Source organism: Etheostoma cragini, chromosome 24 (genome assembly GCF_013103735.1).
Source record: "Etheostoma cragini isolate CJK2018 chromosome 24, CSU_Ecrag_1.0, whole genome shotgun sequence".
NCBI classification, from domain to species: domain Eukaryota; kingdom Metazoa; phylum Chordata; class Actinopteri; order Perciformes; family Percidae; genus Etheostoma; species Etheostoma cragini.
The window spans coordinates 10,558,776-10,572,446 of NC_048430.1; the positions used below are offsets into that span (position 1 = coordinate 10,558,776).

General features: G+C 40.8%; 2 long non-coding RNA genes across 2 annotated transcripts in view; one reads left to right on the forward strand and one right to left on the reverse strand.

Annotated features, from left to right (window-relative positions):
* Window positions 1-2,245, forward strand: part of LOC117939556 — a 5,562-nt gene extending 3,317 nt beyond the window's left edge. The window contains exon 2 of the long non-coding RNA XR_004655607.1: window positions 2,158-2,245. This is a non-coding gene — a long non-coding RNA (uncharacterized LOC117939556). The remainder of the gene's footprint in view (window positions 1-2,157) is intronic.
* A 7,245-nt stretch (window positions 2,246-9,490) lies between these two features.
* Window positions 9,491-9,975, reverse strand: LOC117939551. The gene is made up of 2 exons (XR_004655601.1): window positions 9,887-9,975; window positions 9,491-9,746 (listed from the first exon to the last, which is right to left on the reverse strand). It is a non-coding gene; the product is annotated as an uncharacterized LOC117939551 (long non-coding RNA).
* Between the last annotated feature and the right edge of the window lie 3,696 nt (window positions 9,976-13,671).

Genomic DNA, 13,671 nt, shown 5'->3' on the forward strand with positions numbered 1-13,671 from the left:
GTGTAGTTTTCATTCGCATTCAGCCCTGTCATGCCTAAAGGCGTTCCCATAGTGTCGTAACCGACGCAGTGTCTCGTTACCCTATCTCGGGGAACAAGGGTTAAATACGTAACCCGAGACGTTCAGGGGCCTGTTGCACAAAACTAGGATAAGGGATTAAGCCGGGCTATTCAAGTTATCCTGGATGAATTTAGCTTGGAGTCGGTTGCACAAAACCGGGGGCCTGTTGCACAAAACTAGGATAAGGGATTAAGCCGGGCAATTCAAGTTATCCTGGCTAAATTTAGCTTGGAGTCGGTTGCACGAAACCGGATTGAATTAAGCCCATCCGAGTAACCATGGAGATTTATTCTTTGCGGCTAGCCTAGTCCAGAGCAGGCTAACAGCCAGGCTAAGATTAATCCTGGAGTCTCATGTGTCAAATCAGCTGCGGCTCTGATCCGAAATAAACGTGTTTAACAGCTATTCCGTTGTCTTCTGCATGTGTTCTGCTTTATTTTTATTAACATGCATTAGCCTACTTGTCATTATTGTTGTCGCGAGTTGGATTTAAACCCTGCTACAGCTGTTTAGATGTTTAGGAATGGCACCCTGATGCGGAGTGGGACTTTTCCCGGTGGGACGGCACTGTTTCGAGGCTGCCTGGCATGTGGCCGCTGCCCGGTGGCCGCTGCCCGGTTGCCGTTGCCCGGTGGCCGGTGGCTGGTGACCGGTGGCCGCTGCCCGGTGGCCGGTGGCTGGTGACCGGTGGCCGCTGCCCGGTGGACGGTGGCCGGTGGCTGGTGACCAGTGGCCGCTGCCCGGTGACCGGTGGCCGGTGACCGGTGGTAGCCGTCTGCCGGCAGACCTACGAGTCGCGTCAGTGTCCACTCTCTCTGTAAAAGTAGAGATGAGCAGCGCAGCGTCCGTGGTCTCAGCTTCAGGTTTATACAGGACGCGCTCGAAGATTAAGTGTGACAATATTAATGTGGTGATATTCCCAGATGATATTAATCTAGTGATATTCCCAAATGATATTAATGGCAGACTGGTCAGGGAATACATTCATGATTTCATTTTCTTGTTGCTTATCCTTCTCTAATAAAGGACAGTTTGCGTTACTCCTTAATATGTAGGCACAATGTTTTTTATTATAGCTTACATTGGTTTCATAACCTTCTCAATTAGTCTCACATCCCTGGACCAATAACGTGGCCCATATACCGTAGGCCTACGTATGTAGTGTAGTTTATGTTCATCACACCGGGAACAATGCAATGGTTCTTAATCTTTTTATTTTGGTGCGGTCACTTGTCAGAAGAATAACCCATGAATATTGTATTACAAATGCTCACAGCGTGTTTTGAAGTCACTTATTCATTTTTCTAGTTGTTGTCCCTTTCTGATTGTTCTGTATAAATATTAATTGTAGCCTACAAAGAATTAGATATAGCGTATGGTTGTAAAACATGTTCTCGCATTGTGAATAAGGGTTTGAAATTAAGCCTAGGTCCTTAGGGTCCATTTCCCAAGGAACATTATTCCCTCTGCTCACTTTTAAGGCAAAGGCTGAATAATAATACATTTTTTTTATAAGTGCTTTACATGGTAGGCTAGTCAAAGACACTACACAGTAAAACCAGCACATTTATCACATAAAAACAGAAACATGAAACTAGCATATTTAAATCAACTAAAACACAGTGTAGCCTATAACTTTGTAAAATGTGGAGTGATTATATAGCCTAAGGAGATATTTTTACACCCTACACATTCAGTCGGGTCCGCGTCTGTTCGGCTTTTTCTCTCCGTTTGATAAGAGCCGTATTTCCCTTTCTCCATATTAAATCCTTCCCCTCCTCGTTACTTTCCATTTAAGCTTCTGCTCATTGGGTGAAACATATGGCGCATGCGTCTTCTCAATTCTGCATCAGTAAATCTGTGATCGATACCTTGGTCTATGTGAGAAAGTCGTGAACGTGCACTTATCCCAGCTATCTACACCTGGCTTGACATAGCTTCACCTGTTCATCCTGGCTTGGCAATCGTGCAACCGATTAAGCCGCGATGAGCAGATCACACTAAGTCAAGCTGCGCTTATTCATTTATCTTGGATATCTTTATTCTACTTTCGTGCAACAGGCCCCAGGAAAACAATAACGGGATTATTGGGTTCAGGAAAACAATAACAGGATGGTTTGGTTTAGGAAAACAATAACGGAACGATTGGGTTTAGTTAAAGCAGAAAGCGACGGTTGGGTTTAGGTTGGGTTCAGGAAAACAATAACGGGACAGTTGGGTTTAGTAAAAGCAAAAAGCAACGTTTTGGTTTAGAAAACATGACAATCGGGACATATCCACAGTCTTCTGGGTGAAAGTCCTGCGTTTGTTGGATTTGCGGCCTTTTATACTACTTGCTACCGTAGTCACTCTCAGTGCTGTGTCATTTTCAAACCCAGTGTAACTGTGGTTTGGTTCCTTCCTCAAGGGCACCTTGGCCTTGGCCAGGAGGGGAACTGGCACCTCTTTAGCTACCAGTCCACACTCTGTACTTCGGTCCATACAGGGACTTCAATCAAGGACTCTGTGGTTCCTAACCCAACTCCCTACGGACTAAGCTGCCACATTTGCTCAATATTATGTAATATAGCTCTCCTCTTTTAAAGTGGCTACAAGTAGCTGATTGGTTTGGCAATTATTTCTTCCCACCTCCATCTGCTGATTATATACTTCTACTTTGGTGTTCTAGAGTCAATTATTTAGGCCTTTGACTTGCAGCTTTTTGTAGACTGCTACAACAGCACTCTCGTAAAACCAGCTGCAGAGCTTTTAGTCTTGGCTTCATCTCACTGGCTTTTCTACAGACAAGTGTTTAAAAGCAAACAACCTGAGAAAAGCTTTTGCTTAAGAGCGAGGGTCAGGCATTTAATATCAAGGGGTCTTTGATGACACTTAAGACTCAGAGATCGTCTATTGCGGCCCATTATTCTTTATTCTCATAAACTAAAGGTGCAATGTGTTATGCCTGGCCACATGCATCCCCTCCAGAGGTTCATCTACTTGGTAGTTGCAGTCTATGGTGCAAAAATACCTGGATGCGAGCGATGTTTATAAAATTAAAAAGCAGTCATTTTGTATACGAGATGTGGAAATATTTTAGGCGGACATGCGCATTCAGGACCTGTTCATCTGAGATAGCTGTAACTCAGTTAGTATGGACAGTTGTTTCCGTGTGTGAACTATAATATAAAAACAATATCAGGAATGTTATGTTATGTAACTTTATATAAACCACTTGAAGAGATTTACATAGGTTGGTGTGGATGTGCCCGATCAGAATGGCAGGTTGTGTGTAGACTGAAGGATTCACTGCGCAGATAGAACCAAGTAGGTGTTTTTTTCATTGATAACAATCCACTTGTGTTAGTTGCTCATAGAAACATCAGAAATGAGGGTGAATTCTTTTTTTCTTCTTATTAATACTGATTATTCTGTCAAAACTGGGACATTTGGAGGGATTTATGGGAGATAAAGAGTTTGTTTGGGTCCAGCATAACCGGGTCCTTCATCAGGTTAGTGAACTCCAAGAGTAGGGAAGACGGAGAAAGGGGCATTGGACAGAATGGTGACATGGAGGGGGTTTGTAAGCGTGAAGATGGATCCTCAGAGGTCAGGTTAATGTTATTCATGTGACTCTGTTAAAGCCTTTTCCTTTTTGAGTCACTCTTAGTTTTAACCCTGCTGTGACGATAGAAGGTTATCTAGGTAATCAGAAAGTGATCTAGGGTCCTGCTGCAGCGGAGATGTTGTGTTGCCTACTGAGTTCAGGGACTGAAGAGGCGATCTGCATGGATGATTATGCAGGGGAGCAGTTCCTCGTTTGAGGCACACACCCACGGATTTGTTTTGTAAAATGTAGAAGTTGTGTGCACCTCCTGGGAAGCAGGAGACCACATTCAAACGTGGTTCTGTGAGTCACAGATCATAGGGTGATTTCGCTTGTGGTTAAGATACGGGAGCCGATCTGTAGAGGGAGGCTTAATGCCCACATGTGTGTGCAGTCTATTGTGCCCGTGGTGTTGGGTAGACCAGAATGGAATACTCTTGATTGGGGCCTGCTGTTTAGGGGAGTTTAAAATATTGTGTGGCCAGTTTATTTATTACATCCACAACTGTTATATGTTATATAGCCACTATGTCTCCTAGCTCCCTCATTATATGTCCCAATGGTCAAAAAGCAAAGAGGGAGACCTGCATGTGTGGTGGTACAGGGTTAGACTGACTGGTAAGCCTTTGCAACGCTTTGTTAAATAATAAATAAATGTAGTCATACTTTTTTTTCCTAGGGTCAAATTGTTCCATTCTCCTATTTCAATGTTCTTTTTAATTACCCAAAATAACATGATTAATTCCACAACGCTCTTTGGCAAGTTCATATCTCCACTTTCATTAATTTCGGGGTGTCTTATTCAATTTTATAGCATTTGAAACAAAAATTGAAGTTGTTTTGAAATAGTATTGAGTAAAAGTTGACATATTCCAGTCTGTGATTATCCATCAACATCCATTCCTTTAATTTTAGTCTAAATAACTCCTAATTTCTCCTTTTCTAACTCAAACATTAGGTATTTTTTCCTATAAATGAGTTTTATTGACCATGGATTCCAAAAATGACTGTAAAACTAAAGTAGTGTTAAACGATAAAAAAAGTGACAAACATTGAAAAAAAACGTCAAAAGTGTTGAAAAAAGGGACAATTACGTAAGACATTGATAAAAACCGTCAACAAAAATGACTTTCAATTTTGACGGGAAGATAACACAAGGGTTAAAGGTGAATGTTAGACATAAATTGTTGTTGTTGACATCCTATAATATAATACTGTAGAATTAAAGAAAACCCTATTTAACCAGTCCTCAAATGTAAAGGTTTTTTCAGACGATGAGCGACTCTTTGCCTGCTTAGTCACTTGGATCTGCTGGGTCTCACTGCGCTCCTCATGTGAATAGATATACAATAGAATTCTATGTCTATTCACATGATAGAATGGAGAATAAATAGAATGGGATTCTGTAAAGTACTGCATCCCTGCGCCACCAATAGTCATTAATGTTAAGATTAAGACCAAAGGGACACCAATAGTCCCGACCAAGCAAGTTAAGGTAAAGGCCAAAGGGACACCAATAGTCCCGACCAAGCTAGTTAAGATAAACGCCAAAGGGACACCAATAGTCCCGACCAAGCGTGTTAAGATAAAGGCCAAAGGGACACCAATAGTCCCGACCAAGCGTGTTAAGATAAAGGCCAAAGGGACACCAATAGTCGCAACCAAGCATGTTAAGATAAATCACTAAAGGAGACTTTTAGCGTCAATAACAACGACAAAGGTACTAGACCAAGCGTTTGAATTTTACAAGATGGGAGTGAGAATGTGTTGGGTATCCTGTATACATAATCAGGGCAAGTTCAAACTGTAAGTAACATTAACAGAGACATCCAGTATTGTGCCCAGCTGTTTATGTCCTGATAACGGCTAAGAACACAGTTCAAGGAACTGCCAACTCTAACTCATTTCAGGTTATGTAGTGTTTGGTTTAAAAGCCTTTATTGACTTTTTACAGTAAAGACATTTGCTACATTCTATAAGTGTCCACTGCTAAATATAGTAGCTACGCCAGATGTTGGTAATTTCTTCCAAATTTTGGGTCGAATTACTGTTGAAAGATGTCAGATTGGGGATTTTAGAAGCGTTTATTGCGGATTTTTCACGGGACAAAGTCCTGCTATATATTCCGTTGCAGCAGCTCCACTTGGAATTAGGCAAACAAGAGAAACACGATGGCCAATCAGAGCAGACTGGGCTTTGTCAGGAGGTGGGGCTTAAAAAGACAGGCGCTCCAACAGAGCATCTCAGGCAGAGGATAAATAGAGGAGCAGCAGCCATGGACAGGATGAGAAAGAGAAAGTGCTTTGTGAACACTGAAACATTTGTACACAAGCACACAAACACAAAATACATGAATGAACCTGAAAAGTAATAGTTCCCCTTAAAGACAGAGGGTGGGGGTGCCTGGATAGTTCTTTGAAATGAAAGAAGAGAGAAAAGACATACTATGTATCTTATTTTTAATAAAAGCAGAGTTTGCTACCTTGGTTACCAACGTAGGGAAATGAAATTCATCCCGTGTTAAGCAGACATAGACTTTCTAATTCAATTTAATTTCATATGTGTTTCGAGCTGAACCAGGATATTAAGTTCTTTTGTTTCCCGCTGGTTAGTAATTTCAGCAATAGGCAACTTCTGAAAAAATTGAATTGAAGGGAATTAAGATACCAAATTTACATGAAAAGTGATTCTAATTGTGAGAATCGGGTGAGACATGACAGTGTAAGTCGGAGAAAGCATACATCATATTTAGAAATTCACATTACAAGTCGATCCGAGGACTAAAAAATGTGTGTGTGTCACTGAAACTTTTGTGGTAATTACACACAGAGTCTAGGTTCTTGATTTACACCCGCATATGGTTTTATTGATCCAATATATAATTTGAGTTAAGTGGATGTGTGGGTGTGTGTCTTAGGCATACAACATCGGAGTTACCGTTTCACATTCCTCGCAATGATTATTCATCCTCATAACAAGCCACAGAGAGTTGTTCAGCAGACTATGATGATCACATTTTCACCATAGCAACACCGCCTCTCCTCTCTGTGGGACTACTAAATACCAGTAATATCCATTGTTTCGTTTTGTGTTGCAATTGTGCGAGATGCAGAGGTATTATATTTTTTCAACCGATTCCTCATGGTGTAAGTCAGTTTATAGACATGAATGAATTGTGAAATACACCACCTGTAGTTAAGACAACATATAACTAAATGCTTTACTAAATGCTTAAATACTTTCAAAAAGAATACTTTTGGAATATTGTACTAAAATATTTTGTCCATTTGATGCATTTTTCTGATTCTGACTCTTAACGACCTGCTTCCTCCCAATCTAGGTCAGCTCTGATGTTCTGATCTCTGTGTTCCATTTCATTGGAATCAACACTGGAATAAATGATGTGTGTAGTTTTTATCCATGTCTCCATGGTTACAGCGTGACGTTGGCATTAAAGTGCCTGTGGGAGGGGCTATTGTTGGTTTCCAACACTGATGCTTGCTTAAATAGACAAAAAGCAAAAGATTGCATTAAACAATAATTATGACATTACACATATCAGTGTAAAGCACTTGCCTGCCAATCGGGAGGTTGGCGGTTTGATCCCTGGCCCTGCAGTCCCATGTTGAAGTGTCCTTGGGCAAGACACTGAACCTCAAGATGCTGTGCCATCGGAGTGTAAGTGTGTGTGAGTGTTTATCTGTGGCCTCGGCCACATTGTGTGAATGTCTTCAAATGGTTCCTGTACTATGTAAAAGGGCTTTGAGTAGTTGTTAAGACTGGAAAAGCGCTATATAACAACATCCTTATCCTCTGATTTCTTTTCCTGAAATCTCATAAATGTATTTTTCAATCTCATACATGTATTTTTCATCTTTTCATCAAGATGTGTCTGCGCTCACATTAAATCTCAGTTTAACTCATGGCATACCCACATGATTTGTGACATCACAACTAGTCCTGAGCTAATTGTGGTCGAATGCAACTTACACTTGTGTCAGAACCGGTGAGGAAGCAGAGCCTGTCTAAAATCTTTAAAACTGTCAACTATGCAAAGTTGAAACCGAGAGGACTTTTTGGTGAAGACTTGCCTATGCGAAGTCTTTATTTGTTCAACTCAAATCTGGACTCTCTGTATCTGTATATCTCAAATGTGCTTACATTAGTCAGCTCAAGATAAAGTATTCATGGTGCCTGGGTAGTTTTTTATTGGTTTTCAAATGTCATTGCTGTAGATCCTTGTGATGTGGATCAGGGAGTCAATGGCCCAATCCCAAAGTCCAGACGCGCAGGCTCACTGACGTTGGCGCTCATTCGCGTGAAATTCTTAACCCTCATGTTGTCCTCGGGGCAAATTGACCCGTTTTCCCATATCAGTGTTCTTTTTAATTACCCCAAATAACATGATTGATTCCACACAACGCTCTTCGGCTAGTAAAAATCTCTACTTTCATCAATTTTGGGGTATCTAATTAAATTTTATTGCATTTGAAAAAAAGAAAACTGAAGTGGTTTTGAAATAGTATTTAGTAAAAGTTGACACATTGCAGTCTGTGATTATCCATCAACATACTTTCCTTGAATTTTAGTCAACATGATTCCTAATTTCTGCTTTTCTAACTCAAACATTAGGTATCATTTCCTTTAAATGTGGTTAATTGACCATAAATTCCAACAACAACTGTAAAACTAAAGTTAATAAGTTAGTGTTACGAAGTGTTAAACGTCAAAAAAGTGAAATAAGTGACAAAAATGTATGAAAAAGTAAAAAACTGTGATTGAAATTGTCAATAAAAGTGTTGATTTTAAATTTTGACGGGAAGACAACACAAGGGTTTGGGCTTAGGGTTGTCCCAATGTTGAATTTCAAAGGGCATGAGGGTTTAAGTTTACACTTACCGAGCTCTTTCCATGAGTCTGCATCAATGCAGAAAAAATGAAAATTCCCAAACCGGCGTCAGTGTCAGCATCTTTGTTATTAAATGTCGCCAAGACAACATGCAATCTGGTGAGGGCTGTCCCATTCTCATTTATACCTATCTGAGCCCATGTAGCAGCTGTTGGGATTTAAAATTGTATATGTGCTTAAACATTGTGTGTGATTAGCATTATACATTCAAACTAAAAGGTAAAAGCATTATTTCGACATAAATGAAGACATGTTGGTCATGCATTAAGTTTGTTGTTATAAGTATATAGTTTGTTGTTTTTTATATTAAGTTGTTTTGCAATACTTCTGTTTCATAATATAAGATGTTCTGTTACATTTTGTTATAATCCAGCTCTCCTAAATGTGTCAGAAGTAGAATTGATTGTTATGGATGCTCCCTGAGTCTGGTTTCAACCTCATACCCCCACTGACTTTTTCCTAAACTCAGAGTCATAAACCTTAAGTCACATTCCAACTGAAAGATAACGGATAAGCACACAAATGGCGGTTTTCCACTGCGTGGTATCTACTCGACTCGCCTCGGCTCTACTCGCTTTTTTTGGTTTTCCATTACGAAAAAAAGTCCCTGGGACCTGCTACCAGGTACTTTTTTTAGTACTACCTCAGTCGAGGTTCCAAGCGAGCTGAGGCGAGCCCAAAAGGTGACGTGGAAACCTGCAGACTACTGGTTGGTCGGAGAGAATCGTCACTTATGACTGCGTTTTTAGCAAACAAGAGTGTGGAGTGTGTTTCCAGAACAAATGGGACATTTAAAACAAATCTAGCCGGACACCGACAGATTATCCACTTTCTGCACTATTCTCACTTTTCAACTGTTCGGGCTACTAGCGGCTTCATGTCGTTTCCAATATTGCACACTGTTACTTTAAAAAACAAGACAATATATATATATATATAACAAAAGTTTTTACTTAGCTTTTCAAGTAGCGCATCAAACCCTCCCAAACTTCCCGGTCTTCTTCCTCTGCACCCTGTGACAGTGTCCCCGCCGGCTCTGCTGTCCCAGATGCATCCCAGTCGTTGTCATAAGTCTCTCCGTGACTCTCATAAAGATTATACGAAGCCCAGTAGGTCAGAGCCAGAGATTTCACGGGTCGGACATCGCCCACCACATTGTCTGCGGCGGCGATTTTGCAAAGCGTGAATGCTCTGAAACATACACAGCACACATGTTGGTGTGTAATCATGGTTGCTAAAGTTCATGTACTTTATATAGCGTATAGTAAATACTGAATGCGACGCTGAACACATGCAAATGTCAGCTAACGTTACCAGGAAACTTAACTTACCCTTTTGTGTTGGCGAACAACAGTCATGTCGACGTCTGCACTCCGTCGGTATTCCCAAACTCCTGTTTTTTTTAGCGGTGATTTTCGTTCTTTTGAAACAAAACATTTCTTCTGGCTGCTGCAGGACTCTGTATTTGTCTCTAGGATATCCTATGTAATAAAATGGATTCACATATCAACATCTGAGATTTTTACTACTAAGTGACTGAACCCTGAGATGGAGCAGGATTTAGCTCCAACACAGCTGAGATCGATTAAATGTGTGGGCCTTAGGGCTCACTTTGGGATTGGGCCGCATAATCGAGCTCAATGTCATACATGTAGAAGAAGTAGCTAATGGTTTCTCCACTTCGGAACCTGTATCCGTGGACACGCTTAGTGATGATCTGACTGAGGGGGTTCCACCATAAGCAGAACGGCAGCGGGGACATTACAAATCCTTGGCACATGCCACACTTTATGTTAACTTGTGCGATGGTTTTGAGTTGGCCTCTAGAGTCCAACTCTTCCACAGCCCCATTGAGTTCTGGATGAAGCTCTTACTGTACTGTTGATGTTCTACAGTTCAAAGCATTTAAGCATTAATGATTGCGGTAATGACTTGTAGTCCAGGCAGTGCACAGGGGTGTTCTTACAGTCTCAAGTGACTGCTTTTTCAACGAGTAGCTGGTGTTTGGCTCCCTTGGTTTCTTTGCTAATTCCTTTCAGGGTCCCTCTTATCTATAGAGCCGTGAACCTACTCATCTTTGCTGCAATGATGCCTTATAGGAGTTTTTCATGTTTTGCAGAGGCAGGTTATTGGCTAGTAGTTGTACTTCATGATCAGGATTGTCCGTCCTTGGGTTACCCACTCTGGGAGGGTTCCATCTCTCAGCAGCTGGTGCCAGGGTTAGGGTGCAGTAAGTTTCTTTAGCCAGGTGTGGGTGATATCAGGCCTTTGTGTGTCAAGGACTTGCTCTTGGATGTCTGCAAATGTGATGGTTACTGGGTCTTGTTCAGGGAGGTTGTTGTTGCCTGTTTTATACATATTTATGTATATCATTTAAAATGTTCAATGTGTTAATGTCGGGGTTAAAATCCTGTTTCTGGTGAGCAGATGAATGAGCTTCGCTTTTAGTCTGGGGTTTATTTATTCCACCAACTCTGGTCTGGTCGCAACTACACGTTTGCTTCCTCTTTATCTATATCTCTTCTGCCCACTTTCCACACACACACACACACACACACAAACACACACACACACTCAAACGCACACACTTATACACACATACACACACATTGAGCTCTCTTAAAGGAGCCACAGCACCCTTTTACAACATATGTCGCACTAATGTGACAGAGCCTGACCCAAACTGAACATTACTTCTAAATAAGTGCCCGAATCCATCCGTCAGGCACCATCGGGTCTCGTCAGGCTCGGTTCGGGTATCCACACTCTAGTATTCTAGACACAGATGATTTTCTATGCTTGAAGCACGTCTGGGCGTCTATAGTTCAAAATAGTTTCAAAGTAATAGCTTAAAATCAATACTAAGGTTTATAAATGATGTGTCATATTCAGTTCATTGAATATAGTTTGAGACAACACACATTATACATTTTCAACAGCAAGTGTTTATTAGCATTACAGTTTGTATAAACACAGGTTGCTTGTAATATATCTTCAATACATTTACTTAAAAAAATGTGTGCTAGCTGTGTATTGTGCCAGGCAATGCTCTATGCTGATTATGCGTCTATTCATATAGTGTGTTACTTGAAAATGTATAAGATAAAGTACAAACAGAAATAAAGCATTATACGGACAAAAATAATCACCAGATGTGTTTCCCTAAAAGCCACCACTGGGAGCCGAGTAACAAAGGGAACTGGCTGATTCACTGTTATATGACCTATGTAGGAAATAACACAAAACATACTTTTCTAAAGTACATTTTTGAGGTACTATTACATCACTGGAGTACTAGAATTGTGAATATGTTCTACTACTACAAACACTACAACTACATTAAGAGTTTTACAGAGATTTACATAAATTACCTACTTTCTTACTACTTTACATGTATCCTGAGTTACTTTGCAGATTAAGTATTGTTCTAACAGAGGTACTTAACTGCAGCAGAACTTCTTGTTTTTGTCGCTGTCCAATGGTTTAAAGGTCCCATGGCATGCCATGTTCACCCTGGGTGTCCTGCTCTGCCTTTGAGAAAATGAAAGCTCATATGGGCCAATCTGGAATCTTATTCCTTATGAGGTCATAAGGGGAAAGGTTACCTCCCCTTTTTCTGCTTTGCCCTCCCAGAGAATTTGGCCCACCTATGGCTTTCAAACAAGCAAATGTTGCAGTTGGTCAAGGCCACATCCCCAGCTTCCATATTGCCCCCCCCCCCCCCCCTCCTCTTCAAAAGCTACAGGCTCAGAAATGGAATGTTCTAAAGAAAGCTCATTGTGGGACTGGCTCTAGTTTCTGTAATTCTGCACCAAGTTTGAATTCCGGGAAAGAGACTTCAGATACAGTACTAGGGACCACTAAGGTCTATATAAAAGAGTCTTCAGATACAGTATTAGGGGACCACCGAGGTCTGTAAAAAAGAGACTTCAGATACAGTATTAGGGGACCACTGAGGTCTAAATAAAAGAGGCTTCAGATACAGTATTAGGGGACCACTAAGGTCTATATAAAAGAGACTTCACATACAGTATTAGGGGACCACTAAGGTCTATATAAAAGCATCCAAAGAGCACCATGTCATGGGACCTTTAACTTCTCACATTGCTGCAGTGATGTAGAAATGTACTCTAAGGTGTCAGTTCACTGTTACATCTCAGCTGGTGGCTTACAGGCAAACCTCTGACCACGCCAAACTGTCATAAAGTGACACTATCACATTGCTGCGTTGTAAATACACCACCGAGTTCTTCGTTCAGAAAAAGCACAAGCATGAATGTGACCAGTGAGAGGCGCTATGGCAGGCGTCAGCAGGAAGCCGTGTTCTTTGAGCTTTGCTTCAGTTTGGCTGACAGTTTGACAAAAGTCCAGCAGGTGTGTTAACTCCAAAAGGATGTGAGACTGTGCTGTGCTTAATGAGATGAAAAAGCTGGCTAATTTCAGTTGCAAGTTAAAGATGAACTTGTAAGAACAAGTAAGGTCCGTTGTCTAGCCATTTTCTCCGCTATGTTTAAAAAAAAAGTTTTAAAATATATGTCACTGAAAAGTGGACACCCTTTGGCAACAATGAGTACCTGGAACAGACATCTTAAAATGACCAGAGATCACCAGGTAATACTAATCCCTTGTGAATAGAGCCAAAGAGTCCTTGTGAGCTGAAGGTGTTGTACTTATGTGTGCACCCCAATTCCAGAATCCAATTCCAAAGCCAGAACACCTGCTACATTTAATGTTGATTTACCCTTTAAACAGTTGTTCCGATAGCATCTTGTGTGCTGTTGGGAGCTCAGCTCTGGGGAGCAACAGATTAGCTTTAAAGCATACCAATACATAAGCAAATGGTTATCAACAGAGGAAACATCACATACACATTATATATGGGTGTTTACTTTAGCTTGGCGTTTATATTACAGATGTCATATGCCAGTGATGTACTAAAAAATAATGATCAGTTGCTCTTCCTTATGGTGAACGTGTGTTGTCACTCAACTGATGCCATTGAGCGGAAGTTTTAATAAATACTCTGACAAAATATAAGATCACAATTCACAATGTATTTAGATCACTATAACGTTCATGCTCTGTACATTGGGAGGTAAATATATTTCATATAAAG